We start from the raw sequence: 24,702 nt of genomic DNA, 5'->3' as shown, positions 1-24,702 counted from the left end.
GAAATCAATCTTTTTGTCTCACAGGTTGTAGAATTTCAGACCATACATATATTTTGGCACGGTGGTTTCAACATCACTGTCAAAATCTGAAGTTCGGTATCAATATATTTTTTTCTTTTTGGAAATTTTTGCAAGAAGGGCCTCGTTAGCGCAGTAGGTAGCGCGTCAGTCTCATAATCTGAAGGTCGTGAGTTCGATCCTCACACGGGGCAGCAAAGCTTTTCAAAAGAGTGTTGGCTGAAGATGAAGTGAAATGAATTCACTGTTGTTTTGGACTTTCACACAATACATACTTTTGTCAAGGTGGATACCACATCTTAAGGTCCATATCGATATGTATTACTTTAGAATGAAATCAATCTTTTTGTCTCACAGGTTGTAGAATTTCAGACCATACATATATTTTGGCACGGTGGTTTCAACATCACTGTCAAAATCTGAAGTTCGGTATCAATATATTTTTTTCTTTTTGGACATTTTTGCAAGAAGGGCCTCGTTAGCGCAGTAGGTAGCGCGTCAGTCTCATAATCTGAAGGTCGTGAGTTCGATCCTCACACGGGGCAGCAAAGCTTTTCAAAAGAGTGTTGGCTGAAGATGAAGTGAAAATGAATTCACTGTCTGTTTGGACTTTCACACAATACATACTTTTGTCAAGGTGGATACCACATCTTAAGGTCCATATCGATATGTATTACTTTAGAATGAAATCAATCTTTTTGTCTCACAGGTTGTAGAATTTCAGACCATACATATATTTTGGCACGGTGGTTTCAACATCACTGTCAAAATCTGAAGTTCGGTATCAATATATTTTTTTCTTTTTGGAAATTTTTGCAAGAAGGGCCTCGTTAGCGCAGTAGGTAGCGCGTCAGTCTCATAATCTGAAGGTCGTGAGTTCGATCCTCACACGGGGCAGCAAAGCTTTTCAAAAGAGTGTTGGCTGAAGATGAAGTGAAAATGAATTCACTGTCGTTTTGGACTTTCACACAATACATACTTTTGTCAAGGTGGATACCACATCTTAAGGTCCATATCGATATGTATTACTTTAGAATGAAATCAATCTTTTTGTCTCACAGGTTGTAGAATTTCAGACCATACATATATTTTGGCACGGTGGTTTCAACATCACTGTCAAAATCTGAAGTTCGGTATCAATATATTTTTTTTCTTTTTGGACATTTTTGCAAGAAGGGCCTCGTTAGCGCAGTAGGTAGCGCGTCAGTCTCATAATCTGAAGGTCGTGAGTTCGATCCTCACACGGGGCAGCAAAGCTTTTCAAAAGAGTGTTGGCTGAAGATGAAGTGAAAATGAATTCACTGTTGTTTGGACTTTCACACAATACATACTTTTGTCAAGGTGGATACCACATCTTAAGGTCCATATCGATATGTATTACTTTAGAATGAAATCAATCTTTTTGTCTCACAGGTTGTAGAATTTCAGACCATACATATATTTTGGCACGGTGGTTTCAACATCACTGTCAAAATCTGAAGTTCGGTATCAATATATTTTTTTCTTTTTGGACATTTTTGCAAGAAGGGCCTCGTTAGCGCAGTAGGTAGCGCGTCAGTCTCATAATCTGAAGGTCGTGAGTTCGATCCTCACACGGGGCAGCAAAGCTTTTCAAAAGAGTGTTGGCTGAAGATGAAGTGAAAATGAATTCACTGTTGTTTTGGACTTTCACACAATACATACTTTTGTCAAGGTGGATACCACATCTTAAGGTCCATATCGATATGTATTACTTTAGAATGAAATCAATCTTTTTGTCTCACAGGTTGTAGAATTTCAGACCATACATATATTTTGGCACGGTGGTTTCAACATCACTGTCAAAATCTGAAGTTCGGTATCAATATATTTTTTTCTTTTTGGAAATTTTTGCAAGAAGGGCCTCGTTAGCGCAGTAGGTAGCGCGTCAGTCTCATAATCTGAAGGTCGTGAGTTCGATCCTCACACGGGGCAGCAAAGCTTTTCAAAAGACAGTGTTGGCTGAAGATGAAGTGAAAATGAATTCACTGTTGTTTTGGACTTTCACACAATACATACTTTTGTCAAGGTGGATACCACATCTTAAGGTCCATATCGATATGTATTACTTTAGAATGAAATCAATCTTTTTGTCTCACAGGTTGTAGAATTTCAGACCATACATATATTTTGGCACGGTGGTTTCAACATCACTGTCAAAATCTGAAGTTCGGTATCAATATATTTTTTTCTTTTTGGAAATTTTTGCAAGAAGGGCCTCGTTAGCGCAGTAGGTAGCGCGTCAGTCTCATAATCTGAAGGTCGTGAGTTCGATCCTCACACGGGGCAGCAAAGCTTTTCAAAAGAGTGTTGGCTGAAGATGAAGTGAAAATGAATTCACTGTTGTTCTGGACTTTCACACAATACATACTTTTGTCAAGGTGGATACCACATCTTAAGGTCCATATCGATATGTATTACTTTAGAATGAAATCAATCTTTTTGTCTCACAGGTTGTAGAATTTCAGACCATACATATATTTTGGCACGGTGGTTTCAACATCACTGTCAAAATCTGAAGTTCGGTATCAATATATTTTTTTCTTTTTGGAAATTTTTGCAAGAAGGGCCTCGTTAGCGCAGTAGGTAGCGCGTCAGTCTCATAATCTGAAGGTCGTGAGTTCGATCCTCACACGGGGCAGCAAAGCTTTTCAAAAGACAGTGTTGGCTGAAGATGAAGTGAAAATGAATTCACTGTCGTTTTGGACTTTCACACAATACATACTTTTGTCAAGGTGGATACCACATCTTAAGGTCCATATCGATATGTATTACTTTAGAATGAAATCAATCTTTTTGTCTCACAGGTTGTAGAATTTCAGACCATACATATATTTTGGCACGGTGGTTTCAACATCACTGTCAAAATCTGAAGTTCGGTATCAATATATTTTTTTCTTTTTGGAAATTTTTGCAAGAAGGGCCTCGTTAGCGCAGTAGGTAGCGCGTCAGTCTCATAATCTGAAGGTCGTGAGTTCGATCCTCACACGGGGCAGCAAAGCTTTTCAAAAGAGTGTTGGCTGAAGATGAAGTGAAATGAATTCACTGTTGTTCTGGACTTTCACACAATACATACTTTTGTCAAGGTGGATACCACATCTTAAGGTCCATATCGATATGTATTACTTTAGAATGAAATCAATCTTTTTGTCTCACAGGTTGTAGAATTTCAGACCATACATATATTTTGGCACGGTGGTTTCAACATCACTGTCAAAATCTGAAGTTCGGTATCAATATATATTTTTTCTTTTTGGAAATTTTTGCAAGAAGGGCCTCGTTAGCGCAGTAGGTAGCGCGTCAGTCTCATAATCTGAAGGTCGTGAGTTCGATCCTCACACGGGGCAGCAAAGCTTTTCAAAAGAAGTGTTGGCTGAAGATGAAGTGAAAATGAATTCACTGTTGTTTTGGACTTTCACACAATACATACTTTTGTCAAGGTGGATACCACATCTTAAGGTCCATATCGATATGTATTACTTTAGAATGAAATCAATCTTTTTGTCTCACAGGGTTGTAGAATTTCAGACCATACATATATTTTGGCACGGTGGTTTCAACATCACTGTCAAAATCTGAAGTTCGGTATCAATATATTTTTTTTCTTTTTGGAAATTTTTGCAAGAAGGGCCTCGTTAGCGCAGTAGGTAGCGCGTCAGTCTCATAATCTGAAGGTCGTGAGTTCGATCCTCACACGGGGCAGCAAAGCTTTTCAAAAGAGTGTTGGCTGAAGATGAAGTGAAAATGAATTCACTGTCGTTTTGGACTTTCACACAATACATACTTTTGTCAAGGTGGATACCACATCTTAAGGTCCATATCGATATGTATTACTTTAGAATGAAATCAATCTTTTTGTCTCACAGGTTGTAGAATTTCAGACCATACATATATTTTGGCACGGTGGTTTCAACATCACTGTCAAAATCTGAAGTTCGGTATCAATATATTTTTTTTCTTTTTGGAAATTTTTGCAAGAAGGGCCTCGTTAGCGCAGTAGGTAGCGCGTCAGTCTCATAATCTGAAGGTCGTGAGTTCGATCCTCACACGGGGCAGCAAAGCTTTTCAAAAGAGTGTTGGCTGAAGATGAAGTGAAAATGAATTCACTGTTGTTTTGGACTTTCACACAATACATACTTTTGTCAAGGTGGATACCACATCTTAAGGTCCATATCGATATGTATTACTTTAGAATGAAATCAATCTTTTTGTCTCAGGGTTGTAGAATTTCAGACCATACATATATTTTGGCACGGTGGTTTCAACATCACTGTCAAAATCTGAAGTTCGGTATCAATATATTTTTTTTCTTTTTGGACATTTTTGCAAGAAGGGCCTCGTTAGCGCAGTAGGTAGCGCGTCAGTCTCATAATCTGAAGGTCGTGAGTTCGATCCTCACACGGGGCAGCAAAGCTTTTCAAAAGAGTGTTGGCTGAAGATGAAGTGAAATGAATTCACTGTTGTTTTGGACTTTCACACAATACATACTTTTGTCAAGGTGGATACCACATCTTAAGGTCCATATCGATATGTATTACTTTAGAATGAAATCAATCTTTTTGTCTCACAGGTTGTAGAATTTCAGACCATACATATATTTTGGCACGGTGGTTTCAACATCACTGTCAAAATCTGAAGTTCGGTATCAATATATTTTTTTCTTTTTGGAAATTTTTGCAAGAAGGGCCTCGTTAGCGCAGTAGGTAGCGCGTCAGTCTCATAATCTGAAGGTCGTGAGTTCGATCCTCACACGGGGCAGCAAAGCTTTTCAAAAGAGTGTTGGCTGAAGATGAAGTGAAAATGAATTCACTGTTGTTTTGGACTTTCACACAATACATACTTTTGTCAAGGTGGATACCACATCTTAAGGTCCATATCGATATGTATTACTTTAGAATGAAATCAATCTTTTTGTCTCACAGGTTGTAGAATTTCAGACCATACATATATTTTGGCACGGTGGTTTCAACATCACTGTCAAAATCTGAAGTTCGGTATCAATATATTTTTTTCTTTTTGGAAATTTTTGCAAGAAGGGCCTCGTTAGCGCAGTAGGTAGCGCGTCAGTCTCATAATCTGAAGGTCGTGAGTTCGATCCTCACACGGGGCAGCAAAGCTTTTCAAAAGAGTGTTGGCTGAAGATGAAGTGAAAATGAATTCACTGTCGTTTTGGACTTTCACACAATACATACTTTTGTCAAGGTGGATACCACATCTTAAGGTCCATATCGATATGTATTACTTTAGAATGAAATCAATCTTTTTGTCTCACAGGTTGTAGAATTTCAGACCATACATATATTTTGGCACGGTGGTTTCAACATCACTGTCAAAATCTGAAGTTCGGTATCAATATATTTTTTTCTTTTTGGACATTTTTGCAAGAAGGGCCTCGTTAGCGCAGTAGGTAGCGCGTCAGTCTCATAATCTGAAGGTCGTGAGTTCGATCCTCACACGGGGCAGCAAAGCTTTTCAAAAGAGTGTTGGCTGAAGATGAAGTGAAAATGAATTCACTGTTGTTTTGGACTTTCACACAATACATACTTTTGTCAAGGTGGATACCACATCTTAAGGTCCATATCGATATGTATTACTTTAGAATGAAATCAATCTTTTTGTCTCACAGGTTGTAGAATTTCAGACCATACATATATTTTGGCACGGTGGTTTCAACATCACTGTCAAAATCTGAAGTTCGGTATCAATATATTTTTTTTCTTTTTGGAAATTTTTGCAAGAAGGGCCTCGTTAGCGCAGTAGGTAGCGCGTCAGTCTCATAATCTGAAGGTCGTGAGTTCGATCCTCACACGGGGCAGCAAAGCTTTTCAAAAGAGTGTTGGCTGAAGATGAAGTGAAAATGAATTCACTGTTGTTTTGGACTTTCACACAATACATACTTTTGTCAAGGTGGATACCACATCTTAAGGTCCATATCGATATGTATTACTTTAGAATGAAATCAATCTTTTTGTCTCACAGGTTGTAGAATTTCAGACCATACATATATTTTGGCACGGTGGTTTCAACATCACTGTCAAAATCTGAAGTTCGGTATCAATATATTTTTTTTCTTTTTGGAAATTTTTGCAAGAAGGGCCTCGTTAGCGCAGTAGGTAGCGCGTCAGTCTCATAATCTGAAGGTCGTGAGTTCGATCCTCACACGGGGCAGCAAAGCTTTTCAAAAGAGTGTTGGCTGAAGATGAAGTGAAAATGAATTCACTGTTGTTTTGGACTTTCACACAATACATACTTTTGTCAAGGTGGATACCACATCTTAAGGTCCATATCGATATGTATTACTTTAGAATGAAATCAATCTTTTTGTCTCACAGGTTGTAGAATTTCAGACCATACATATATTTTGGCACGGTGGTTTCAACATCACTGTCAAAATCTGAAGTTCGGTATCAATATATTTTTTTTCTTTTTGGAAATTTTTGCAAGAAGGGCCTCGTTAGCGCAGTAGGTAGCGCGTCAGTCTCATAATCTGAAGGTCGTGAGTTCGATCCTCACACGGGGCAGCAAAGCTTTTCAAAAGACAGTGTTGGCTGAAGATGAAGTGAAAATGAATTCACTGTTGTTTTGGACTTTCACACAATACATACTTTTGTCAAGGTGGATACCACATCTTAAGGTCCATATCGATATGTATTACTTTAGAATGAAATCAATCTTTTTGTCTCAGGGTTGTAGAATTTCAGACCATACATATATTTTGGCACGGTGGTTTCAACATCACTGTCAAAATCTGAAGTTCGGTATCAATATATTTTTTTTCTTTTTGGAAATTTTTGCAAGAAGGGCCTCGTTAGCGCAGTAGGTAGCGCGTCAGTCTCATAATCTGAAGGTCGTGAGTTCGATCCTCACACGGGGCAGCAAAGCTTTTCAAAAGAGTGTTGGCTGAAGATGAAGTGAAAATGAATTCACTGTCGTTTTGGACTTTCACACAATACATACTTTTGTCAAGGTGGATACCACATCTTAAGGTCCATATCGATATGTATTACTTTAGAATGAAATCAATCTTTTTGTCTCACAGGTTGTAGAATTTCAGACCATACATATATTTTGGCACGGTGGTTTCAACATCACTGTCAAAATCTGAAGTTCGGTATCAATATATTTTTTTCTTTTTGGAAATTTTTGCAAGAAGGGCCTCGTTAGCGCAGTAGGTAGCGCGTCAGTCTCATAATCTGAAGGTCGTGAGTTCGATCCTCACACGGGGCAGCAAAGCTTTTCAAAAGAGTGTTGGCTGAAGATGAAGTGAAAATGAATTCACTGTTGTTTTGGACTTTCACACAATACATACTTTTGTCAAGGTGGATACCACATCTTAAGGTCCATATCGATATGTATTACTTTAGAATGAAATCAATCTTTTTGTCTCACAGGTTGTAGAATTTCAGACCATACATATATTTTGGCACGGTGGTTTCAACATCACTGTCAAAATCTGAAGTTCGGTATCAATATATTTTTTTTCTTTTTGGAAATTTTTGCAAGAAGGGCCTCGTTAGCGCAGTAGGTAGCGCGTCAGTCTCATAATCTGAAGGTCGTGAGTTCGATCCTCACACGGGGCAGCAAAGCTTTTCAAAAGAGTGTTGGCTGAAGATGAAGTGAAAATGAATTCACTGTCGTTTTGGACTTTCACACAATACATACTTTTGTCAAGGTGGATACCACATCTTAAGGTCCATATCGATATGTATTACTTTAGAATGAAATCAATCTTTTTGTCTCACAGGTTGTAGAATTTCAGACCATACATATATTTTGGCACGGTGGTTTCAACATCACTGTCAAAATCTGAAGTTCGGTATCAATATATTTTTTTCTTTTTGGAAATTTTTGCAAGAAGGGCCTCGTTAGCGCAGTAGGTAGCGCGTCAGTCTCATAATCTGAAGGTCGTGAGTTCGATCCTCACACGGGGCAGCAAAGCTTTTCAAAAGACAGTGTTGGCTGAAGATGAAGTGAAAATGAATTCACTGTTGTTTTGGACTTTCACACAATACATACTTTTGTCAAGGTGGATACCACATCTTAAGGTCCATATCGATATGTATTACTTTAGAATGAAATCAATCTTTTTGTCTCACAGGGTTGTAGAATTTCAGACCATACATATATTTTGGCACGGTGGTTTCAACATCACTGTCAAAATCTGAAGTTCGGTATCAATATATTTTTTTTCTTTTTGGAAATTTTTGCAAGAAGGGCCTCGTTAGCGCAGTAGGTAGCGCGTCAGTCTCATAATCTGAAGGTCGTGAGTTCGATCCTCACACGGGGCAGCAAAGCTTTTCAAAAGAGTGTTGGCTGAAGATGAAGTGAAAATGAATTCACTGTTGTTTTGGACTTTCACACAATACATACTTTTGTCAAGGTGGATACCACATCTTAAGGTCCATATCGATATGTATTACTTTAGAATGAAATCAATCTTTTTGTCTCACAGGTTGTAGAATTTCAGACCATACATATATTTTGGCACGGTGGTTTCAACATCACTGTCAAAATCTGAAGTTCGGTATCAATATATTTTTTTCTTTTTGGAAATTTTTGCAAGAAGGGCCTCGTTAGCGCAGTAGGTAGCGCGTCAGTCTCATAATCTGAAGGTCGTGAGTTCGATCCTCACACGGGGCAGCAAAGCTTTTCAAAAGACAGTGTTGGCTGAAGTGAAATGAATTCACTGTTGTTTTGGACTTTCACACAATACATACTTTTGTCAAGGTGGATACCACATCTTAAGGTCCATATCGATATGTATTACTTTAGAATGAAATCAATCTTTTTGTCTCACAGGTTGTAGAATTTCAGACCATACATATATTTTGGCACGGTGGTTTCAACATCACTGTCAAAATCTGAAGTTCGGTATCAATATATTTTTTTCTTTTTGGAAATTTTTGCAAGAAGGGCCTCGTTAGCGCAGTAGGTAGCGCGTCAGTCTCATAATCTGAAGGTCGTGAGTTCGATCCTCACACGGGGCAGCAAAGCTTTTCAAAAGAGTGTTGGCTGAAGATGAAGTGAAAATGAATTCACTGTCGTTTTGGACTTTCACACAATACATACTTTTGTCAAGGTGGATACCACATCTTAAGGTCCATATCGATATGTATTACTTTAGAATGAAATCAATCTTTTTGTCTCACAGGTTGTAGAATTTCAGACCATACATATATTTTGGCACGGTGGTTTCAACATCACTGTCAAAATCTGAAGTTCGGTATCAATATATTTTTTTCTTTTTGGAAATTTTTGCAAGAAGGGCCTCGTTAGCGCAGTAGGTAGCGCGTCAGTCTCATAATCTGAAGGTCGTGAGTTCGATCCTCACACGGGGCAGCAAAGCTTTTCAAAAGAGTGTTGGCTGAAGATGAAGTGAAATGAATTCACTGTTGTTTTGGACTTTCACACAATACATACTTTTGTCAAGGTGGATACCACATCTTAAGGTCCATATCGATATGTATTACTTTAGAATGAAATCAATCTTTTTGTCTCACAGGTTGTAGAATTTCAGACCATACATATATTTTGGCACGGTGGTTTCAACATCACTGTCAAAATCTGAAGTTCGGTATCAATATATTTTTTTTCTTTTTGGAAATTTTTGCAAGAAGGGCCTCGTTAGCGCAGTAGGTAGCGCGTCAGTCTCATAATCTGAAGGTCGTGAGTTCGATCCTCACACGGGGCAGCAAAGCTTTTCAAAAGACAGTGTTGGCTGAAGATGAAGTGAAAATGAATTCACTGTCGTTTTGGACTTTCACACAATACATACTTTTGTCAAGGTGGATACCACATCTTAAGGTCCATATCGATATGTATTACTTTAGAATGAAATCAATCTTTTTGTCTCACAGGTTGTAGAATTTCAGACCATACATATATTTTGGCACGGTGGTTTCAACATCACTGTCAAAATCTGAAGTTCGGTATCAATATATTTTTTTCTTTTTGGAAATTTTTGCAAGAAGGGCCTCGTTAGCGCAGTAGGTAGCGCGTCAGTCTCATAATCTGAAGGTCGTGAGTTCGATCCTCACACGGGGCAGCAAAGCTTTTCAAAAGAGTGTTGGCTGAAGATGAAGTGAAAATGAATTCACTGTTGTTTTGGACTTTCACACAATACATACTTTTGTCAAGGTGGATACCACATCTTAAGGTCCATATCGATATGTATTACTTTAGAATGAAATCAATCTTTTTGTCTCACAGGTTGTAGAATTTCAGACCATACATATATTTTGGCACGGTGGTTTCAACATCACTGTCAAAATCTGAAGTTCGGTATCAATATATTTTTTTCTTTTTGGAAATTTTTGCAAGAAGGGCCTCGTTAGCGCAGTAGGTAGCGCGTCAGTCTCATAATCTGAAGGTCGTGAGTTCGATCCTCACACGGGGCAGCAAAGCTTTTCAAAAGACAGTGTTGGCTGAAGATGAAGTGAAATGAATTCACTGTTGTTTTGGACTTTCACACAATACATACTTTTGTCAAGGTGGATACCACATCTTAAGGTCCATATCGATATGTATTACTTTAGAATGAAATCAATCTTTTTGTCTCACAGGTTGTAGAATTTCAGACCATACATATATTTTGGCACGGTGGTTTCAACATCACTGTCAAAATCTGAAGTTCGGTATCAATATATATTTTTTCTTTTTGGAAATTTTTGCAAGAAGGGCCTCGTTAGCGCAGTAGGTAGCGCGTCAGTCTCATAATCTGAAGGTCGTGAGTTCGATCCTCACACGGGGCAGCAAAGCTTTTCAAAAGAGTGTTGGCTGAAGTGAAAATGAATTCACTGTTGTTTTGGACTTTCACACAATACATACTTTTGTCAAGGTGGATACCACATCTTAAGGTCCATATCGATATGTATTACTTTAGAATGAAATCAATCTTTTTGTCTCACAGGTTGTAGAATTTCAGACCATACATATATTTTGGCACGGTGGTTTCAACATCACTGTCAAAATCTGAAGTTCGGTATCAATATATATTTTTTCTTTTTGGAAATTTTTGCAAGAAGGGCCTCGTTAGCGCAGTAGGTAGCGCGTCAGTCTCATAATCTGAAGGTCGTGAGTTCGATCCTCACACGGGGCAGCAAAGCTTTTCAAAAGAGTGTTGGCTGAAGATGAAGTGAAAATGAATTCACTGTTGTTTTGGACTTTCACACAATACATACTTTTGTCAAGGTGGATACCACATCTTAAGGTCCATATCGATATGTATTACTTTAGAATGAAATCAATCTTTTTGTCTCACAGGTTGTAGAATTTCAGACCATACATATATTTTGGCACGGTGGTTTCAACATCACTGTCAAAATCTGAAGTTCGGTATCAATATATTTTTTTTCTTTTTGGAAATTTTTGCAAGAAGGGCCTCGTTAGCGCAGTAGGTAGCGCGTCAGTCTCATAATCTGAAGGTCGTGAGTTCGATCCTCACACGGGGCAGCAAAGCTTTTCAAAAGACAGTGTTGGCTGAAGATGAAGTGAAAATGAATTCACTGTTGTTTTGGACTTTCACACAATACATACTTTTGTCAAGGTGGATACCACATCTTAAGGTCCATATCGATATGTATTACTTTAGAATGAAATCAATCTTTTTGTCTCACAGGTTGTAGAATTTCAGACCATACATATATTTTGGCACGGTGGTTTCAACATCACTGTCAAAATCTGAAGTTCGGTATCAATATATTTTTTTTCTTTTTGGAAATTTTTGCAAGAAGGGCCTCGTTAGCGCAGTAGGTAGCGCGTCAGTCTCATAATCTGAAGGTCGTGAGTTCGATCCTCACACGGGGCAGCAAAGCTTTTCAAAAGAGTGTTGGCTGAAGATGAAGTGAAAATGAATTCACTGTTGTTTTGGACTTTCACACAATACATACTTTTGTCAAGGTGGATACCACATCTTAAGGTCCATATCGATATGTATTACTTTAGAATGAAATCAATCTTTTTGTCTCACAGGGTTGTAGAATTTCAGACCATACATATATTTTGGCACGGTGGTTTCAACATCACTGTCAAAATCTGAAGTTCGGTATCAATATATTTTTTTTCTTTTTGGAAATTTTTGCAAGAAGGGCCTCGTTAGCGCAGTAGGTAGCGCGTCAGTCTCATAATCTGAAGGTCGTGAGTTCGATCCTCACACGGGGCAGCAAAGCTTTTCAAAAGACAGTGTTGGCTGAAGATGAAGTGAAAATGAATTCACTGTTGTTTTGGACTTTCACACAATACATACTTTTGTCAAGGTGGATACCACATCTTAAGGTCCATATCGATATGTATTACTTTAGAATGAAATCAATCTTTTTGTCTCACAGGTTGTAGAATTTCAGACCATACATATATTTTGGCACGGTGGTTTCAACATCACTGTCAAAATCTGAAGTTCGGTATCAATATATTTTTTTTCTTTTTGGAAATTTTTGCAAGAAGGGCCTCGTTAGCGCAGTAGGTAGCGCGTCAGTCTCATAATCTGAAGGTCGTGAGTTCGATCCTCACACGGGGCAGCAAAGCTTTTCAAAAGAGTGTTGGCTGAAGATGAAGTGAAAATGAATTCACTGTTGTTTTGGACTTTCACACAATACATACTTTTGTCAAGGTGGATACCACATCTTAAGGTCCATATCGATATGTATTACTTTAGAATGAAATCAATCTTTTTGTCTCACAGGTTGTAGAATTTCAGACCATACATATATTTTGGCACGGTGGTTTCAACATCACTGTCAAAATCTGAAGTTCGGTATCAATATATTTTTTTCTTTTTGGAAATTTTTGCAAGAAGGGCCTCGTTAGCGCAGTAGGTAGCGCGTCAGTCTCATAATCTGAAGGTCGTGAGTTCGATCCTCACACGGGGCAGCAAAGCTTTTCAAAAGACAGTGTTGGCTGAAGATGAAGTGAAATGAATTCACTGTCGTTTTGGACTTTCACACAATACATACTTTTGTCAAGGTGGATACCACATCTTAAGGTCCATATCGATATGTATTACTTTAGAATGAAATCAATCTTTTTGTCTCACAGGTTGTAGAATTTCAGACCATACATATATTTTGGCACGGTGGTTTCAACATCACTGTCAAAATCTGAAGTTCGGTATCAATATATATTTTTTTCTTTTTGGAAATTTTTGCAAGAAGGGCCTCGTTAGCGCAGTAGGTAGCGCGTCAGTCTCATAATCTGAAGGTCGTGAGTTCGATCCTCACACGGGGCAGCAAAGCTTTTCAAAAGAGTGTTGGCTGAAGATGAAGTGAAATGAATTCACTGTTGTTTTGGACTTTCACACAATACATACTTTTGTCAAGGTGGATACCACATCTTAAGGTCCATATCGATATGTATTACTTTAGAATGAAATCAATCTTTTTGTCTCACAGGTTGTAGAATTTCAGACCATACATATATTTTGGCACGGTGGTTTCAACATCACTGTCAAAATCTGAAGTTCGGTATCAATATATATTTTTTCTTTTTGGACATTTTTGCAAGAAGGGCCTCGTTAGCGCAGTAGGTAGCGCGTCAGTCTCATAATCTGAAGGTCGTGAGTTCGATCCTCACACGGGGCAGCAAAGCTTTTCAAAAGAGTGTTGGCTGAAGATGAAGTGAAAATGAATTCACTGTTGTTTTGGACTTTCACACAATACATACTTTTGTCAAGGTGGATACCACATCTTAAGGTCCATATCGATATGTATTACTTTAGAATGAAATCAATCTTTTTGTCTCAGGGTTGTAGAATTTCAGACCATACATATATTTTGGCACGGTGGTTTCAACATCACTGTCAAAATCTGAAGTTCGGTATCAATATATTTTTTTCTTTTTGGACATTTTTGCAAGAAGGGCCTCGTTAGCGCAGTAGGTAGCGCGTCAGTCTCATAATCTGAAGGTCGTGAGTTCGATCCTCACACGGGGCAGCAAAGCTTTTCAAAAGAGTGTTGGCTGAAGATGAAGTGAAAATGAATTCACTGTTGTTTTGGACTTTCACACAATACATACTTTTGTCAAGGTGGATACCACATCTTAAGGTCCATATCGATATGTATTACTTTAGAATGAAATCAATCTTTTTGTCTCACAGGTTGTAGAATTTCAGACCATACATATATTTTGGCACGGTGGTTTCAACATCACTGTCAAAATCTGAAGTTCGGTATCAATATATTTTTTTTCTTTTTGGACATTTTTGCAAGAAGGGCCTCGTTAGCGCAGTAGGTAGCGCGTCAGTCTCATAATCTGAAGGTCGTGAGTTCGATCCTCACACGGGGCAGCAAAGCTTTTCAAAAGAGTGTTGGCTGAAGATGAAGTGAAATGAATTCACTGTTGTTTTGGACTTTCACACAATACATACTTTTGTCAAGGTGGATACCACATCTTAAGGTCCATATCGATATGTATTACTTTAGAATGAAATCAATCTTTTTGTCTCAGGGTTGTAGAATTTCAGACCATACATATATTTTGGCACGGTGGTTTCAACATCACTGTCAAAATCTGAAGTTCGGTATCAATATATTTTTTTTCTTTTTGGACATTTTTGCAAGAAGGGCCTCGTTAGCGCAGTAGGTAGCGCGTCAGTCTCATAATCTGAAGGTCGTGAGTTCGATCCTCACACGGGGCAGCAAAGCTTTTCAAAAGAGTGTTGGCTGAAGATGAAGTGAAAATGAATTCACTGTTGTTTTGGACTTTCACACAATACATACTTTTGTCAAGGTGGATACCACATCTTAAGGTCCATATCGATATGTATTACTTTAGAATGAAATCAATCTTTTTGTCTCACAGGTTGTAGAATTTCAGACCATACATATATTTTGGCACGGTGGTTTCAACATCACTGTCAAAATCTGAAGTTCGGTATCAATATATTTTTTTCTTTTTGGAAATTTTTGCAAGAAGGGCCTCGTTAGCGCAGTAGGTAGCGCGTCAGTCTCATAATCTGAAGGTCGTGAGTTCGATCCTCACACGGGGCAGCAAAGCTTTTCAAAAGAAGTGTTGGCTGAAGATGAAGTGAAAATGAATTCACTGTTGTTTTGGACTTTCACACAATACATACTTTTGTCAAGGTGGATACCACATCTTAAGGTCCATATCGATATGTATTACTTTAGAATGAAATCAATCTTTTTGTCTCACAGGTTGTAGAATTTCAGACCATACATATATTTTGGCACGGTGGTTTCAACATCACTGTCAAAATCTGAAGTTCGGTATCAATATATTTTTTTCTTTTTGGAAATTTTTGCAAGAAGGGCCTCGTTAGCGCAGTAGGTAGCGCGTCAGTCTCATAATCTGAAGGTCGTGAGTTCGATCCTCACACGGGGCAGCAAAGCTTTTCAAAAGACAGTGTTGGCTGAAGTGAAAATGAATTCACTGTTGTTTTGGACTTTCACACAATACATACTTTTGTCAAGGTGGATACCACATCTTAAGGTCCATATCGATATGTATTACTTTAGAATGAAATCAATCTTTTTGTCTCACAGGTTGTAGAATTTCAGACCATACATATATTTTGGCACGGTGGTTTCAACATCACTGTCAAAATCTGAAGTTCGGTATCAATATATATTTTTTTCTTTTTGGACATTTTTGCAAGAAGGGCCTCGTTAGCGCAGTAGGTAGCGCGTCAGTCTCATAATCTGAAGGTCGTGAGTTCGATCCTCACACGGGGCAGCAAAGCTTTTCAAAAGAGTGTTGGCTGAAGATGAAGTGAAATGAATTCACTGTTGTTTTGGACTTTCACACAATACATACTTTTGTCAAGGTGGATACCACATCTTAAGGTCCATATCGATATGTATTACTTTAGAATGAAATCAATCTTTTTGTCTCACAGGTTGTAGAATTTCAGACCATACATATATTTTGGCACGGTGGTTTCAACATCACTGTCAAAATCTGAAGTTCGGTATCAATATATATTTTTTCTTTTTGGACATTTTTGCAAGAAGGGCCTCGTTAGCGCAGTAGGTAGCGCGTCAGTCTCATAATCTGAAGGTCGTGAGTTCGATCCTCACACGGGGCAGCAAAGCTTTTCAAAAGAGTGTTGGCTGAAGATGAAGTGAAAATGAATTCACTGTTGTTTTGGACTTTCACACAATACATACTTTTGTCAAGGTGGATACCACATCTTAAGGTCCATATCGATATGTATTACTTTAGAATGAAATCAATCTTTTTGTCTCAGGGTTGTAGAATTTCAGACCATACATATATTTTGGCACGGTGGTTTCAACATCACTGTCAAAATCTGAAGTTCGGTATCAATATATTTTTTCTTCTTTTTGGACATTTTTGCAAGAAGGGCCTCGTTAGCGCAGTAGGTAGCGCGTCAGTCTCATAATCTGAAGGTCGTGAGTTCGATCCTCACACGGGGCAGCAAAGCTTTTCAAAAGAGTGTTGGCTGAAGATGAAGTGAAATGAATTCACTGTTGTTTTGGACTTTCACACAATACATACTTTTGTCAAGGTGGATACCACATCTTAAGGTCCATATCGATATGTATTACTTTAGAATGAAATCAATCTTTTTGTCTCAGGGTTGTAGAATTTCAGACCATACATATATTTTGGCACGGTGGTTTCAACATCACTGTCAAAATCTGAAGTTCGGTATCAATATATTTTTTCTTCTTTTTGGACATTTTTGCAAGAAGGGCCTCGTTAGCGCAGTAGGTAGCGCGTCAGTCTCATAATCTGAAGGTCGTGAGTTCGATCCTCACACGGGGCAGCAAAGCTTTTCAAAAGAGTGTTGGCTGAAGATGAAGTGAAAATGAATTCACTGTTGTTTTGGACTTTCACACAATACATACTTTTGTCAAGGTGGATACCACATCTTAAGGTCCATATCGATATGTATTACTTTAGAATGAAATCAATCTTTTTGTCTCAGGGTTGTAGAATTTCAGACCATACATATATTTTGGCACGGTGGTTTCAACATCACTGTCAAAATCTGAAGTTCGGTATCAATATATATTTTTTCTTTTTGGAAATTTTTGCAAGAAGGGCCTCGTTAGCGCAGTAGGTAGCGCGTCAGTCTCATAATCTGAAGGTCGTGAGTTCGATCCTCACACGGGGCAGCAAAGCTTTTCAAAAGAGTGTTGGCTGAAGATGAAGTGAAATGAATTCACTGTTGTTTTGGACTTTCACACAATACATACTTTTGTCAAGGTGGATACCACATCTTAAGGTCCATATCGATATGTATTACTTTAGAATGAAATCAATCTTTTTGTCTCACAGGTTGTAGAATTTCAGACCATACATATATTTTGGCACGGTGGTTTCAACATCACTGTCAAAATCTGAAGTTCGGTATCAATATATATTTTTTCTTTTTGGAAATTTTTGCAAGAAGGGCCTCGTTAGCGCAGTAGGTAGCGCGTCAGTCTCATAATCTGAAGGTCGTGAGTTCGATCCTCACACGGGGCAGCAAAGCTTTTCAAAAGACAGTGTTGGCTGAAGATGAAGTGAAATGAATTCTCTGTCGTTTTGGACTTTCACACAATACATACTTTTGTCAAGGTGGATACCACATCTTAAGGTCCATATCGATATGTATTACTTTAGAATGAAATCAATCTTTTTGTCTCACAGGTTGTAGAATTTCAGACCATACATATATTTTGGCACGGTGGTTTCAACATCACTGTCAAAATCTGAAGTTCGGTATCAATATATATTTTTTCTTTTTGGAAATTTTTGCAAGAAGGGCCTCGTTAGCGCAGTAGGTAGCGCGTCAGTCTCATAATCTGAAGGTCGTGAGTTCGATCCTCACACGGGGCAGCAAAGCTTTTCAAAAGAGTGTTGGCTGAAGATGAAGTGAAATGAATTCACTGTTGTTCTGGACTTTCACACAATACATACTTTTGTCAAGGTGGATACCACATCTTAAGGTCCATATCGATATGTATTACTTTAGAATGAAATCAATCTTTTTGTCTCACAGGTTGTAGAATTTCAGACCATACATATATTTTGGCACGGTGGTTTCAACATCACTGTCAAAATCTGAAGTTCGGTATCAATATATTTTTTTCTTTTTGGACATTTTTGCAAGAAGGGCCTCGTTAGCGCAGTAGGTAGCGCGTCAGTCTCATAATCTGAAGGTCGTGAGTTCGATCCTCACACGGGGCAGCAAAGCTTTTCAAAAGAGTGTTGGCTGAAGATGAAGTGAAAATGAATTCACTGTTGTTTTGGACTTTCACACAATACATACTTTTGTCAAGGTGGATACCACATCTTAAGGTCCATATCGATATGTATTACTTTAGAATGAAATCAATCTTTTTGTCTCCAGGTTGTAGAATTTCAGACCATACATATATTTTGGCACGGTGGTTTCAACATCACTGTCAAAATCTGAAGTTCGGTATCAATATATTTTTTTCTTCTTTTGGACATTTTTGCAAGAAGGGCCTCGTTAGCGCAGTAGGTAGCGCGTCAGTCTCATAATCTGAAGGTCGTGAGTTCGATCCTCACACGGGGCAGCAAAGCTTTTCAAAAGAGTGTTGGCTGAAGATGAAGTGAAAATGAATTCACTGTTGTTTTGGACTTTCACACAATACATACTTTTGTCAAGGTGGATACCACATCTTAAGGTCCATATCGATATGTATTACTTTAGAATGAAATCAATCTTTTTGTCTCAGGGTTGTAGAATTTCAGACCATACATATATTTTGGCACGGTGGTTTCAACATCACTGTCAAAATCTGAAGTTCGGTATCAATATATTTTTTTTCTTTTTGGACATTTTTGCAAGAAGGGCCTCGTTAGCGCAGTAGGTAGCGCGTCAGTCTCATAATCTGAAGGTCGTGAGTTCGATCCTCACACGGGGCAGCAAAGCTTTTCAAAAGAGTGTTGGCTGAAGATGAAGTGAAAATGAATTCACTGTCGTTTTGGACTTTCACACAATACATACTTTTGTCAAGGTGGATACCACATCTTAAGGTCCATATCGATATGTATTACTTTAGAATGAAATCAATCTTTTTGTCTCAGGGTTGTAGAATTTCAGACCATACATATATTTTGGCACGGTGGTTTCAACATCACTGTCAAAATCTGAAGTTCGGTATCAATATATTTTTTTTCTTTTTGGACATTTTTGCAAGAAGGGCCTCGTTAGCGCAGTAGGTAGCGCGTCAGTCTCATAATCTGAAGGTCGTGAGTTCGATCCTCACACGGGGCAGCAAAGCTTTTCAAAAGAGTGTTGGCTGAAGATGAAGTGAAATGAATTCACTGTTGTTTTGGACTTTCACACAATACATACTTTTGTCAAGGTGGATACCACATCTTAAGGTCCATATCGATATGTATTACTTTAGAATGAAATCAATCTTTTTGTCTCACAGGTTGTAGAATTTCAGACCATACATATATTTTGGCACGGTGGTTTCAACATCACTGTCAAAATCTGAAGTTCGGTATCAATATATATTTTTTTCTTTTTGGAAATTTTTGCAAGAAGGGCCTCGTTAGCGCAGTAGGTAGCGCGTCAGTCTCATAATCTGAAGGTCGTGAGTTCGATCCTCACACGGGGCAGCAAAGCTTTTCAAAAGACAGTGTTGGCTGAAGATGAAGTGAAAATGAATTCACTGTTGTTCTGGACTTTCACACAATACATACTTTTGTCAAGGTGGATACCACATCTTAAGGTCCATATCGATATGTATTACTTTAGAATGAAATCAATCTTTTTGTCTCACAGGTTGTAGAATTTCAGACCATACATATATTTTGGCACGGTGGTTTCAACATCACTGTCAAAATCTGAAGTTCGGTATCAATATATTTTTTTCTTTTTGGAAATTTTTGCAAGAAGGGCCTCGTTAGCGCAGTAGGTAGCGCGTCAGTCTCATAATCTGAAGGTCGTGAGTTCGATCCTCACACGGGGCAGCAAAGCTTTTCAAAAGAGTGTTGGCTGAAGATGAAGTGAAATGAATTCACTGTTGTTTTGGACTTTCACACAATACATACTTTTGTCAAGGTGGATACCACATCTTAAGGTCCATATCGATATGTATTACTTTAGAATGAAATCAATCTTTTTGTCTCACAGGGTTGTAGAATTTCAGACCATACATATATTTTGGCACGGTGGTTTCAACATCACTGTCAAAATCTGAAGTTCGGTATCAATATATTTTTTTTCTTTTTGGACATTTTTGCAAGAAGGGCCTCGTTAGCGCAGTAGGTAGCGCGTCAGTCTCATAATCTGAAGGTCGTGAGTTCGATCCTCACACGGGGCAGCAAAGCTTTTCAAAAGAGTGTTGGCTGAAGATGAAGTGAAATGAATTCACTGTTGTTTTGGACTTTCACACAATACATACTTTTGTCAAGGTGGATACCACATCTTAAGGTCCATATCGATATGTATTACTTTAGAATGAAATCAATCTTTTTGTCTCAGGGTTGTAGAATTTCAGACCATACATATATTTTGGCACGGTGGTTTCAACATCACTGTCAAAATCTGAAGTTCGGTATCAATATATTTTTTTCTTTTTGGAAATTTTTGCAAGAAGGGCCTCGTTAGCGCAGTAGGTAGCGCGTCAGTCTCATAATCTGAAGGTCGTGAGTTCGATCCTCACACGGGGCAGCAAAGCTTTTCAAAAGAGTGTTGGCTGAAGTGAAAATGAATTCACTGTTGTTTTGGACTTTCACACAATACATACTTTTGTCAAGGTGGATACCACATCTTAAGGTCCATATCGATATGTATTACTTTAGAATGAAATCAATCTTTTTGTCTCAGGGTTGTAGAATTTCAGACCATACATATATTTTGGCACGGTGGTTTCAACATCACTGTCAAAATCTGAAGTTCGGTATCAATATATTTTTTTCTTTTTGGAAATTTTTGCAAGAAGGGCCTCGTTAGCGCAGTAGGTAGCGCGTCAGTCTCATAATCTGAAGGTCGTGAGTTCGATCCTCACACGGGGCAGCAAAGCTTTTCAAAAGACAGTGTTGGCTGAAGATGAAGTGAATGAATTCTCTGTCGTTTTGGACTTTCACACAATACATACTTTTGTCAAGGTGGATACCACATCTTAAGGTCCATATCGATATGTATTACTTTAGAATGAAATCAATCTTTTTGTCTCACAGGTTGTAGAATTTCAGACCATACATATATTTTGGCACGGTGGTTTCAACATCACTGTCAAAATCTGAAGTTCGGTATCAATATATTTTTTTCTTTTTGGAAATTTTTGCAAGAAGGGCCTCGTTAGCGCAGTAGGTAGCGCGTCAGTCTCATAATCTGAAGGTCGTGAGTTCGATCCTCACACGGGGCAGCAAAGCTTTTCAAAAGACGTGTTGGCTGAAGTGAAAATGAATTCACTGTCTGTTTGGACTTTCACACAATACATACTTTTGTCAAGGTGGATACCACATCTTAAGGTCCATATCGATATGTATTACTTTAGAATGAAATCAATCTTTTTGTCTCACAGGTTGTAGAATTTCAGACCATACATATATTTTGGCACGGTGGTTTCAACATCACTGTCAAAATCTGAAGTTCGGTATCAATATATATTTTTTCTGTTTGGACATTTTTGCAAGAAGGGCCTCGTTAGCGCAGTAGGTAGCGCGTCAGTCTCATAATCTGAAGGTCGTGAGTTCGATCCTCACACGGGGCAGCAAAGCTTTTCAAAAGAGTGTTGGCTGAAGATGAAGTGAAATGAATTCACTGTTTTTTGGACTTTCACACAATACATACTTTTGTCAAGGTGGATACCACATCTTAAGGTCCATATCGATATGTATTACTTTAGAATGAAATCAATCTTTTTGTCTCAGGGTTGTAGAATTTCAGACCATACATATATTTTGGCACGGTGGTTTCAACATCACTGTCAAATCTGAATTTCGGTATCAATATATTTTTTTCTTTTTTGGACATTTTTGCAAGAAGGGCCTCGTTAGCGCAGTAGGTAGCGCGTCAGTCTCATAATCTGAAGGTCGTGAGTTCGATCCTCACACGGGGCAGCAAAGCTTTTCAAAAGAGTGTTGGCTGAAGATGAAGTGAAATGAATTCACTGTTGTTTTGGACTTTCACACAATACATACTTTTGTCAAGGTGGATACCACATCTTAAGGTCCATATCGATATGTATTACTTTAGAATGAAATCAATCTTTTTGTCTCAGGGTTGTAGAATTTCAGACCATACATATATTTTGGCACGGTGGTTTCAACATCACTGTCAAAATCTGAATTTCGGTATCAATATTTTTTTCTTCTTTTTGGACATTTTTGCAAGAAGGGCCTCGTTAGCGCAGTAGGTAGCGCGTCAGTCTCATAATCTGAAGGTCGTGAGTTCGATCCTCACACGGGGCAGCAAAGCTTTTCAAAAGAGTGTTGGCTGAAGATGAAGTGAAAATGAATTCACTGTTGTTTTGGACTTTCACACAATACATACTTTTGTCAAGGTGGATACCACATCTTAAGGTCCATATCGATATGTATTACTTTAGAATGAAATCAATCTTTTTGTCTCAGGGTTGTAGAATTTCAGACCATACATATATTTTGGCACGGTGGTTTCAACATCACTGTCAAAATCTGAATTTCGGTATCAATATATATTTTTTCTTTTTGGAAATTTTTGCAAGAAGGGCCTCGTTAGCGCAGTAGGTAGCGCGTCAGTCTCATAATCTGAAGGTCGTGAGTTCGATCCTCACACGGGGCAGCAAAGCTTTTCAAAAGAGTGTTGGCTGAAGATGAAGAATGAATTCCATGTTGTTTTGGACTTTCACACAATACATACTTTTGTCAAGGTGGATACCACATCTTAAGGTCCATATCGATATGTATTACTTTAGAATGAAATCAATCTTTTTGTCTCAGGGTTGTAGAATTTCAGACCATACATATATTTTGGCACGGTGGTTTCAACATCACTGTCAAAATCTGAAGTTCGGTATCAATATATTATTTTTTCTGTTTTGGAAATTTTGCAAGAAGGGCCTCGTTAGCGCAGTAGGTAGCGCGTCAGTCTCATAATCTGAAGGTCGTGATGTTCGATCCTCACACGGGGCAGCAAAGCTTTTCAAAAGACAGTGTTGCTGAAGATGAAGTGAAAATGAATTCTCTGTTGTTCTGGACTTTCACACAATACATACTTTTGTCAAGGTGGATACCACATCTTAAGGTCCATATCGATATGTATTACTTTAGAATGAAATCAATCTTTTTGTCTCACGGGTTGTAGAATTTCAGACCATACATATATTTTGGCACGGTGGTTTCAACATCACTGTCAAATCTGAAGTTCGGTATCAATATATATTTTTTCTTTTTGGAAATTTTTGCAAGAAGGGCCTCGTTAGCGCAGTAGGTAGCGCGTCAGTCTCATAATCTGAAGGTCGTGAGTCTGATCCTCACACGGGGCAGCAAAGATTTTCAAAAGAGTGTTGGCTGAAAATGAATTCACTGTTGTTTTGGACTTTCACACAATACATACTTTTGTCAAGGTGGATACCACATTCTTAAGGTCCATATCGATATGTATTACTTTAGAATGAAATCAATCTTTTTGTCTCAGGGCTTGTTAGAATTTCAGACCATACATATATTTTGGCACGGTGGTTTCAACATCACTGTCAAAATCTTAAATTTTCGTTCTCAATATTTTTTTTCTTCTTTTTTGGACATTTTGCCAAGAAGGGCCCTCGTTTAGCGCAGTAGGTTAAGGGGCGTTCAGTCTCATATCTGAAGGTCGTGAGTTCGATCACTCACACGGGGCACCGGCCAGCAAAGCTTTTCAAAAGCGATGTTGGCTCTGAAGATGAAGTGCAAATGAATTCACTGTCCGTTTGCCGGCCTTTCACACAATACATACTTTTGTTCAAGGTTTGGTATACCACATCTTAAGGTCCATAATCGATATGTATTACTTAGAATGAAATCCATTCTTTTTGTCTCACAGGTTGTAGCAATTTCAGACCATACATATATTTTTGCGCACCCGGTGGTTTCAACATCACTGTCAAAATTCTGAAGTTCGTATCAATATTTTGTTTTTCTTTTTGAAAATGTTTGCAAGAAGGGCCTCGTTAGCGCAGTAGGTAGCGCGTCAGTCTCATAATCTGAAGGTCGTGAGTTCGATCCTCACACGGGGCAGCAAAGCTTTTCAAAAGAGTGTTGGCTGAAGGTGAAAATGAATTCACTGTTGTTTGGACTTTCACACAATACATATTTTGTCAAGGTGGATACCACATCTTAAGGTCCATATCGATATGTATTACTTTAGAATGAAATCAATCTTTTTGTCTCAGGGGTTGTAGAATTTCAGACCATACATATATTTTGGCACGGTGGTTTCAACATCACTGTCAAAGTTCGGTATCAATATATTTTTTTCTTTTTGGAAATTTTGCAAGAAGGGCCTCGTTAGCGCAGTAGGTAGCGCGTCAGTCTCATAATCTGAAGGTCGTGAGTTCGATCCTCACACGGGGCAGCAAAGCTTTCAAAGACAGTGTTGGCTGAAGATGAGTGAAATGAATTCTCTGTTGTTTTGGACTTTCACACAATACATACTTTTGTCAAGGTGGATACCACATCTTAAGGTCCATATCGATATGTATTACTTTAGAATGAAATCAATCTTTTGTCTCAGGGGTTGTAGAATTTCAGACCATA

The 24,702-nt window shown here is 38.3% G+C and overlaps 67 non-coding genes across 67 annotated transcripts; all 67 read left to right on the top strand.

Moving 5' to 3' along the window:
• Positions 1 to 139: 139 nt before the first annotated feature.
• On the top strand, positions 140 to 212 carry trnam-cau (transfer RNA methionine (anticodon CAU)). The gene has a single exon. It is a non-coding gene; the product is annotated as a tRNA-Met (tRNA).
• A 278-nt stretch (positions 213 to 490) lies between these two features.
• Positions 491 to 563, top strand: trnam-cau (transfer RNA methionine (anticodon CAU)). The gene has a single exon. It is a non-coding gene; the product is annotated as a tRNA-Met (tRNA).
• Positions 564 to 842: 279 nt separating this feature from the next.
• trnam-cau (transfer RNA methionine (anticodon CAU)) lies at positions 843 to 915 on the top strand. The gene has a single exon. It is a non-coding gene; the product is annotated as a tRNA-Met (tRNA).
• Positions 916 to 1,195: 280 nt separating this feature from the next.
• trnam-cau (transfer RNA methionine (anticodon CAU)) lies at positions 1,196 to 1,268 on the top strand. Its single transcript has one exon. It is a non-coding gene; the product is annotated as a tRNA-Met (tRNA).
• A 278-nt stretch (positions 1,269 to 1,546) lies between these two features.
• trnam-cau (transfer RNA methionine (anticodon CAU)) lies at positions 1,547 to 1,619 on the top strand. The gene has a single exon. It is a non-coding gene; the product is annotated as a tRNA-Met (tRNA).
• A 279-nt stretch (positions 1,620 to 1,898) lies between these two features.
• On the top strand, positions 1,899 to 1,971 carry trnam-cau (transfer RNA methionine (anticodon CAU)). The gene has a single exon. It is a non-coding gene; the product is annotated as a tRNA-Met (tRNA).
• A 281-nt stretch (positions 1,972 to 2,252) lies between these two features.
• On the top strand, positions 2,253 to 2,325 carry trnam-cau (transfer RNA methionine (anticodon CAU)). The gene has a single exon. It is a non-coding gene; the product is annotated as a tRNA-Met (tRNA).
• Positions 2,326 to 2,604: 279 nt separating this feature from the next.
• trnam-cau (transfer RNA methionine (anticodon CAU)) lies at positions 2,605 to 2,677 on the top strand. The gene has a single exon. It is a non-coding gene; the product is annotated as a tRNA-Met (tRNA).
• Positions 2,678 to 2,958: 281 nt separating this feature from the next.
• On the top strand, positions 2,959 to 3,031 carry trnam-cau (transfer RNA methionine (anticodon CAU)). The gene has a single exon. It is a non-coding gene; the product is annotated as a tRNA-Met (tRNA).
• Positions 3,032 to 3,310: 279 nt separating this feature from the next.
• Positions 3,311 to 3,383, top strand: trnam-cau (transfer RNA methionine (anticodon CAU)). The gene has a single exon. It is a non-coding gene; the product is annotated as a tRNA-Met (tRNA).
• A 282-nt stretch (positions 3,384 to 3,665) lies between these two features.
• trnam-cau (transfer RNA methionine (anticodon CAU)) lies at positions 3,666 to 3,738 on the top strand. Its single transcript has one exon. It is a non-coding gene; the product is annotated as a tRNA-Met (tRNA).
• Positions 3,739 to 4,018: 280 nt separating this feature from the next.
• trnam-cau (transfer RNA methionine (anticodon CAU)) lies at positions 4,019 to 4,091 on the top strand. The gene has a single exon. It is a non-coding gene; the product is annotated as a tRNA-Met (tRNA).
• A 279-nt stretch (positions 4,092 to 4,370) lies between these two features.
• On the top strand, positions 4,371 to 4,443 carry trnam-cau (transfer RNA methionine (anticodon CAU)). The gene has a single exon. It is a non-coding gene; the product is annotated as a tRNA-Met (tRNA).
• Positions 4,444 to 4,721: 278 nt separating this feature from the next.
• Positions 4,722 to 4,794, top strand: trnam-cau (transfer RNA methionine (anticodon CAU)). The gene has a single exon. It is a non-coding gene; the product is annotated as a tRNA-Met (tRNA).
• A 279-nt stretch (positions 4,795 to 5,073) lies between these two features.
• Positions 5,074 to 5,146, top strand: trnam-cau (transfer RNA methionine (anticodon CAU)). The gene has a single exon. It is a non-coding gene; the product is annotated as a tRNA-Met (tRNA).
• A 279-nt stretch (positions 5,147 to 5,425) lies between these two features.
• trnam-cau (transfer RNA methionine (anticodon CAU)) lies at positions 5,426 to 5,498 on the top strand. Its single transcript has one exon. It is a non-coding gene; the product is annotated as a tRNA-Met (tRNA).
• A 280-nt stretch (positions 5,499 to 5,778) lies between these two features.
• On the top strand, positions 5,779 to 5,851 carry trnam-cau (transfer RNA methionine (anticodon CAU)). Its single transcript has one exon. It is a non-coding gene; the product is annotated as a tRNA-Met (tRNA).
• Positions 5,852 to 6,131: 280 nt separating this feature from the next.
• Positions 6,132 to 6,204, top strand: trnam-cau (transfer RNA methionine (anticodon CAU)). The gene has a single exon. It is a non-coding gene; the product is annotated as a tRNA-Met (tRNA).
• Positions 6,205 to 6,484: 280 nt separating this feature from the next.
• trnam-cau (transfer RNA methionine (anticodon CAU)) lies at positions 6,485 to 6,557 on the top strand. The gene has a single exon. It is a non-coding gene; the product is annotated as a tRNA-Met (tRNA).
• A 281-nt stretch (positions 6,558 to 6,838) lies between these two features.
• Positions 6,839 to 6,911, top strand: trnam-cau (transfer RNA methionine (anticodon CAU)). The gene has a single exon. It is a non-coding gene; the product is annotated as a tRNA-Met (tRNA).
• Positions 6,912 to 7,190: 279 nt separating this feature from the next.
• Positions 7,191 to 7,263, top strand: trnam-cau (transfer RNA methionine (anticodon CAU)). Its single transcript has one exon. It is a non-coding gene; the product is annotated as a tRNA-Met (tRNA).
• A 280-nt stretch (positions 7,264 to 7,543) lies between these two features.
• trnam-cau (transfer RNA methionine (anticodon CAU)) lies at positions 7,544 to 7,616 on the top strand. Its single transcript has one exon. It is a non-coding gene; the product is annotated as a tRNA-Met (tRNA).
• Positions 7,617 to 7,895: 279 nt separating this feature from the next.
• Positions 7,896 to 7,968, top strand: trnam-cau (transfer RNA methionine (anticodon CAU)). Its single transcript has one exon. It is a non-coding gene; the product is annotated as a tRNA-Met (tRNA).
• A 283-nt stretch (positions 7,969 to 8,251) lies between these two features.
• trnam-cau (transfer RNA methionine (anticodon CAU)) lies at positions 8,252 to 8,324 on the top strand. Its single transcript has one exon. It is a non-coding gene; the product is annotated as a tRNA-Met (tRNA).
• Positions 8,325 to 8,603: 279 nt separating this feature from the next.
• Positions 8,604 to 8,676, top strand: trnam-cau (transfer RNA methionine (anticodon CAU)). The gene has a single exon. It is a non-coding gene; the product is annotated as a tRNA-Met (tRNA).
• A 274-nt stretch (positions 8,677 to 8,950) lies between these two features.
• trnam-cau (transfer RNA methionine (anticodon CAU)) lies at positions 8,951 to 9,023 on the top strand. Its single transcript has one exon. It is a non-coding gene; the product is annotated as a tRNA-Met (tRNA).
• Positions 9,024 to 9,302: 279 nt separating this feature from the next.
• Positions 9,303 to 9,375, top strand: trnam-cau (transfer RNA methionine (anticodon CAU)). The gene has a single exon. It is a non-coding gene; the product is annotated as a tRNA-Met (tRNA).
• A 279-nt stretch (positions 9,376 to 9,654) lies between these two features.
• Positions 9,655 to 9,727, top strand: trnam-cau (transfer RNA methionine (anticodon CAU)). The gene has a single exon. It is a non-coding gene; the product is annotated as a tRNA-Met (tRNA).
• Positions 9,728 to 10,008: 281 nt separating this feature from the next.
• On the top strand, positions 10,009 to 10,081 carry trnam-cau (transfer RNA methionine (anticodon CAU)). The gene has a single exon. It is a non-coding gene; the product is annotated as a tRNA-Met (tRNA).
• A 279-nt stretch (positions 10,082 to 10,360) lies between these two features.
• trnam-cau (transfer RNA methionine (anticodon CAU)) lies at positions 10,361 to 10,433 on the top strand. Its single transcript has one exon. It is a non-coding gene; the product is annotated as a tRNA-Met (tRNA).
• Positions 10,434 to 10,714: 281 nt separating this feature from the next.
• Positions 10,715 to 10,787, top strand: trnam-cau (transfer RNA methionine (anticodon CAU)). The gene has a single exon. It is a non-coding gene; the product is annotated as a tRNA-Met (tRNA).
• Positions 10,788 to 11,061: 274 nt separating this feature from the next.
• On the top strand, positions 11,062 to 11,134 carry trnam-cau (transfer RNA methionine (anticodon CAU)). Its single transcript has one exon. It is a non-coding gene; the product is annotated as a tRNA-Met (tRNA).
• A 280-nt stretch (positions 11,135 to 11,414) lies between these two features.
• Positions 11,415 to 11,487, top strand: trnam-cau (transfer RNA methionine (anticodon CAU)). The gene has a single exon. It is a non-coding gene; the product is annotated as a tRNA-Met (tRNA).
• Positions 11,488 to 11,769: 282 nt separating this feature from the next.
• trnam-cau (transfer RNA methionine (anticodon CAU)) lies at positions 11,770 to 11,842 on the top strand. The gene has a single exon. It is a non-coding gene; the product is annotated as a tRNA-Met (tRNA).
• A 281-nt stretch (positions 11,843 to 12,123) lies between these two features.
• Positions 12,124 to 12,196, top strand: trnam-cau (transfer RNA methionine (anticodon CAU)). Its single transcript has one exon. It is a non-coding gene; the product is annotated as a tRNA-Met (tRNA).
• A 282-nt stretch (positions 12,197 to 12,478) lies between these two features.
• Positions 12,479 to 12,551, top strand: trnam-cau (transfer RNA methionine (anticodon CAU)). Its single transcript has one exon. It is a non-coding gene; the product is annotated as a tRNA-Met (tRNA).
• A 279-nt stretch (positions 12,552 to 12,830) lies between these two features.
• Positions 12,831 to 12,903, top strand: trnam-cau (transfer RNA methionine (anticodon CAU)). The gene has a single exon. It is a non-coding gene; the product is annotated as a tRNA-Met (tRNA).
• A 282-nt stretch (positions 12,904 to 13,185) lies between these two features.
• On the top strand, positions 13,186 to 13,258 carry trnam-cau (transfer RNA methionine (anticodon CAU)). Its single transcript has one exon. It is a non-coding gene; the product is annotated as a tRNA-Met (tRNA).
• A 279-nt stretch (positions 13,259 to 13,537) lies between these two features.
• trnam-cau (transfer RNA methionine (anticodon CAU)) lies at positions 13,538 to 13,610 on the top strand. Its single transcript has one exon. It is a non-coding gene; the product is annotated as a tRNA-Met (tRNA).
• A 278-nt stretch (positions 13,611 to 13,888) lies between these two features.
• trnam-cau (transfer RNA methionine (anticodon CAU)) lies at positions 13,889 to 13,961 on the top strand. Its single transcript has one exon. It is a non-coding gene; the product is annotated as a tRNA-Met (tRNA).
• Positions 13,962 to 14,241: 280 nt separating this feature from the next.
• trnam-cau (transfer RNA methionine (anticodon CAU)) lies at positions 14,242 to 14,314 on the top strand. Its single transcript has one exon. It is a non-coding gene; the product is annotated as a tRNA-Met (tRNA).
• Positions 14,315 to 14,592: 278 nt separating this feature from the next.
• On the top strand, positions 14,593 to 14,665 carry trnam-cau (transfer RNA methionine (anticodon CAU)). Its single transcript has one exon. It is a non-coding gene; the product is annotated as a tRNA-Met (tRNA).
• Positions 14,666 to 14,944: 279 nt separating this feature from the next.
• Positions 14,945 to 15,017, top strand: trnam-cau (transfer RNA methionine (anticodon CAU)). The gene has a single exon. It is a non-coding gene; the product is annotated as a tRNA-Met (tRNA).
• Positions 15,018 to 15,297: 280 nt separating this feature from the next.
• Positions 15,298 to 15,370, top strand: trnam-cau (transfer RNA methionine (anticodon CAU)). The gene has a single exon. It is a non-coding gene; the product is annotated as a tRNA-Met (tRNA).
• A 277-nt stretch (positions 15,371 to 15,647) lies between these two features.
• Positions 15,648 to 15,720, top strand: trnam-cau (transfer RNA methionine (anticodon CAU)). The gene has a single exon. It is a non-coding gene; the product is annotated as a tRNA-Met (tRNA).
• A 279-nt stretch (positions 15,721 to 15,999) lies between these two features.
• On the top strand, positions 16,000 to 16,072 carry trnam-cau (transfer RNA methionine (anticodon CAU)). Its single transcript has one exon. It is a non-coding gene; the product is annotated as a tRNA-Met (tRNA).
• A 280-nt stretch (positions 16,073 to 16,352) lies between these two features.
• Positions 16,353 to 16,425, top strand: trnam-cau (transfer RNA methionine (anticodon CAU)). Its single transcript has one exon. It is a non-coding gene; the product is annotated as a tRNA-Met (tRNA).
• Positions 16,426 to 16,704: 279 nt separating this feature from the next.
• On the top strand, positions 16,705 to 16,777 carry trnam-cau (transfer RNA methionine (anticodon CAU)). Its single transcript has one exon. It is a non-coding gene; the product is annotated as a tRNA-Met (tRNA).
• A 279-nt stretch (positions 16,778 to 17,056) lies between these two features.
• trnam-cau (transfer RNA methionine (anticodon CAU)) lies at positions 17,057 to 17,129 on the top strand. Its single transcript has one exon. It is a non-coding gene; the product is annotated as a tRNA-Met (tRNA).
• A 279-nt stretch (positions 17,130 to 17,408) lies between these two features.
• On the top strand, positions 17,409 to 17,481 carry trnam-cau (transfer RNA methionine (anticodon CAU)). The gene has a single exon. It is a non-coding gene; the product is annotated as a tRNA-Met (tRNA).
• Positions 17,482 to 17,762: 281 nt separating this feature from the next.
• Positions 17,763 to 17,835, top strand: trnam-cau (transfer RNA methionine (anticodon CAU)). Its single transcript has one exon. It is a non-coding gene; the product is annotated as a tRNA-Met (tRNA).
• A 278-nt stretch (positions 17,836 to 18,113) lies between these two features.
• trnam-cau (transfer RNA methionine (anticodon CAU)) lies at positions 18,114 to 18,186 on the top strand. The gene has a single exon. It is a non-coding gene; the product is annotated as a tRNA-Met (tRNA).
• Positions 18,187 to 18,466: 280 nt separating this feature from the next.
• trnam-cau (transfer RNA methionine (anticodon CAU)) lies at positions 18,467 to 18,539 on the top strand. Its single transcript has one exon. It is a non-coding gene; the product is annotated as a tRNA-Met (tRNA).
• Positions 18,540 to 18,818: 279 nt separating this feature from the next.
• trnam-cau (transfer RNA methionine (anticodon CAU)) lies at positions 18,819 to 18,891 on the top strand. The gene has a single exon. It is a non-coding gene; the product is annotated as a tRNA-Met (tRNA).
• A 279-nt stretch (positions 18,892 to 19,170) lies between these two features.
• Positions 19,171 to 19,243, top strand: trnam-cau (transfer RNA methionine (anticodon CAU)). The gene has a single exon. It is a non-coding gene; the product is annotated as a tRNA-Met (tRNA).
• A 280-nt stretch (positions 19,244 to 19,523) lies between these two features.
• On the top strand, positions 19,524 to 19,596 carry trnam-cau (transfer RNA methionine (anticodon CAU)). Its single transcript has one exon. It is a non-coding gene; the product is annotated as a tRNA-Met (tRNA).
• Positions 19,597 to 19,877: 281 nt separating this feature from the next.
• trnam-cau (transfer RNA methionine (anticodon CAU)) lies at positions 19,878 to 19,950 on the top strand. The gene has a single exon. It is a non-coding gene; the product is annotated as a tRNA-Met (tRNA).
• Positions 19,951 to 20,230: 280 nt separating this feature from the next.
• trnam-cau (transfer RNA methionine (anticodon CAU)) lies at positions 20,231 to 20,303 on the top strand. The gene has a single exon. It is a non-coding gene; the product is annotated as a tRNA-Met (tRNA).
• Positions 20,304 to 20,580: 277 nt separating this feature from the next.
• On the top strand, positions 20,581 to 20,653 carry trnam-cau (transfer RNA methionine (anticodon CAU)). Its single transcript has one exon. It is a non-coding gene; the product is annotated as a tRNA-Met (tRNA).
• Positions 20,654 to 20,925: 272 nt separating this feature from the next.
• Positions 20,926 to 20,998, top strand: trnam-cau (transfer RNA methionine (anticodon CAU)). Its single transcript has one exon. It is a non-coding gene; the product is annotated as a tRNA-Met (tRNA).
• A 279-nt stretch (positions 20,999 to 21,277) lies between these two features.
• On the top strand, positions 21,278 to 21,350 carry trnam-cau (transfer RNA methionine (anticodon CAU)). The gene has a single exon. It is a non-coding gene; the product is annotated as a tRNA-Met (tRNA).
• A 275-nt stretch (positions 21,351 to 21,625) lies between these two features.
• trnam-cau (transfer RNA methionine (anticodon CAU)) lies at positions 21,626 to 21,698 on the top strand. The gene has a single exon. It is a non-coding gene; the product is annotated as a tRNA-Met (tRNA).
• Positions 21,699 to 21,974: 276 nt separating this feature from the next.
• Positions 21,975 to 22,047, top strand: trnam-cau (transfer RNA methionine (anticodon CAU)). Its single transcript has one exon. It is a non-coding gene; the product is annotated as a tRNA-Met (tRNA).
• A 278-nt stretch (positions 22,048 to 22,325) lies between these two features.
• Positions 22,326 to 22,398, top strand: trnam-cau (transfer RNA methionine (anticodon CAU)). Its single transcript has one exon. It is a non-coding gene; the product is annotated as a tRNA-Met (tRNA).
• A 279-nt stretch (positions 22,399 to 22,677) lies between these two features.
• Positions 22,678 to 22,750, top strand: trnam-cau (transfer RNA methionine (anticodon CAU)). Its single transcript has one exon. It is a non-coding gene; the product is annotated as a tRNA-Met (tRNA).
• Positions 22,751 to 24,110: 1,360 nt separating this feature from the next.
• trnam-cau (transfer RNA methionine (anticodon CAU)) lies at positions 24,111 to 24,183 on the top strand. Its single transcript has one exon. It is a non-coding gene; the product is annotated as a tRNA-Met (tRNA).
• A 264-nt stretch (positions 24,184 to 24,447) lies between these two features.
• trnam-cau (transfer RNA methionine (anticodon CAU)) lies at positions 24,448 to 24,520 on the top strand. Its single transcript has one exon. It is a non-coding gene; the product is annotated as a tRNA-Met (tRNA).
• Positions 24,521 to 24,702: the final 182 nt, after the last annotated feature.

Source organism: Oncorhynchus kisutch, unplaced genomic scaffold (genome assembly GCF_002021735.2).
Source record: "Oncorhynchus kisutch isolate 150728-3 unplaced genomic scaffold, Okis_V2 scaffold1980, whole genome shotgun sequence".
In the NCBI taxonomy this organism is placed as follows: domain Eukaryota; kingdom Metazoa; phylum Chordata; class Actinopteri; order Salmoniformes; family Salmonidae; genus Oncorhynchus; species Oncorhynchus kisutch.
This window is presented reverse-complemented; position numbering and strand designations above follow the sequence as displayed.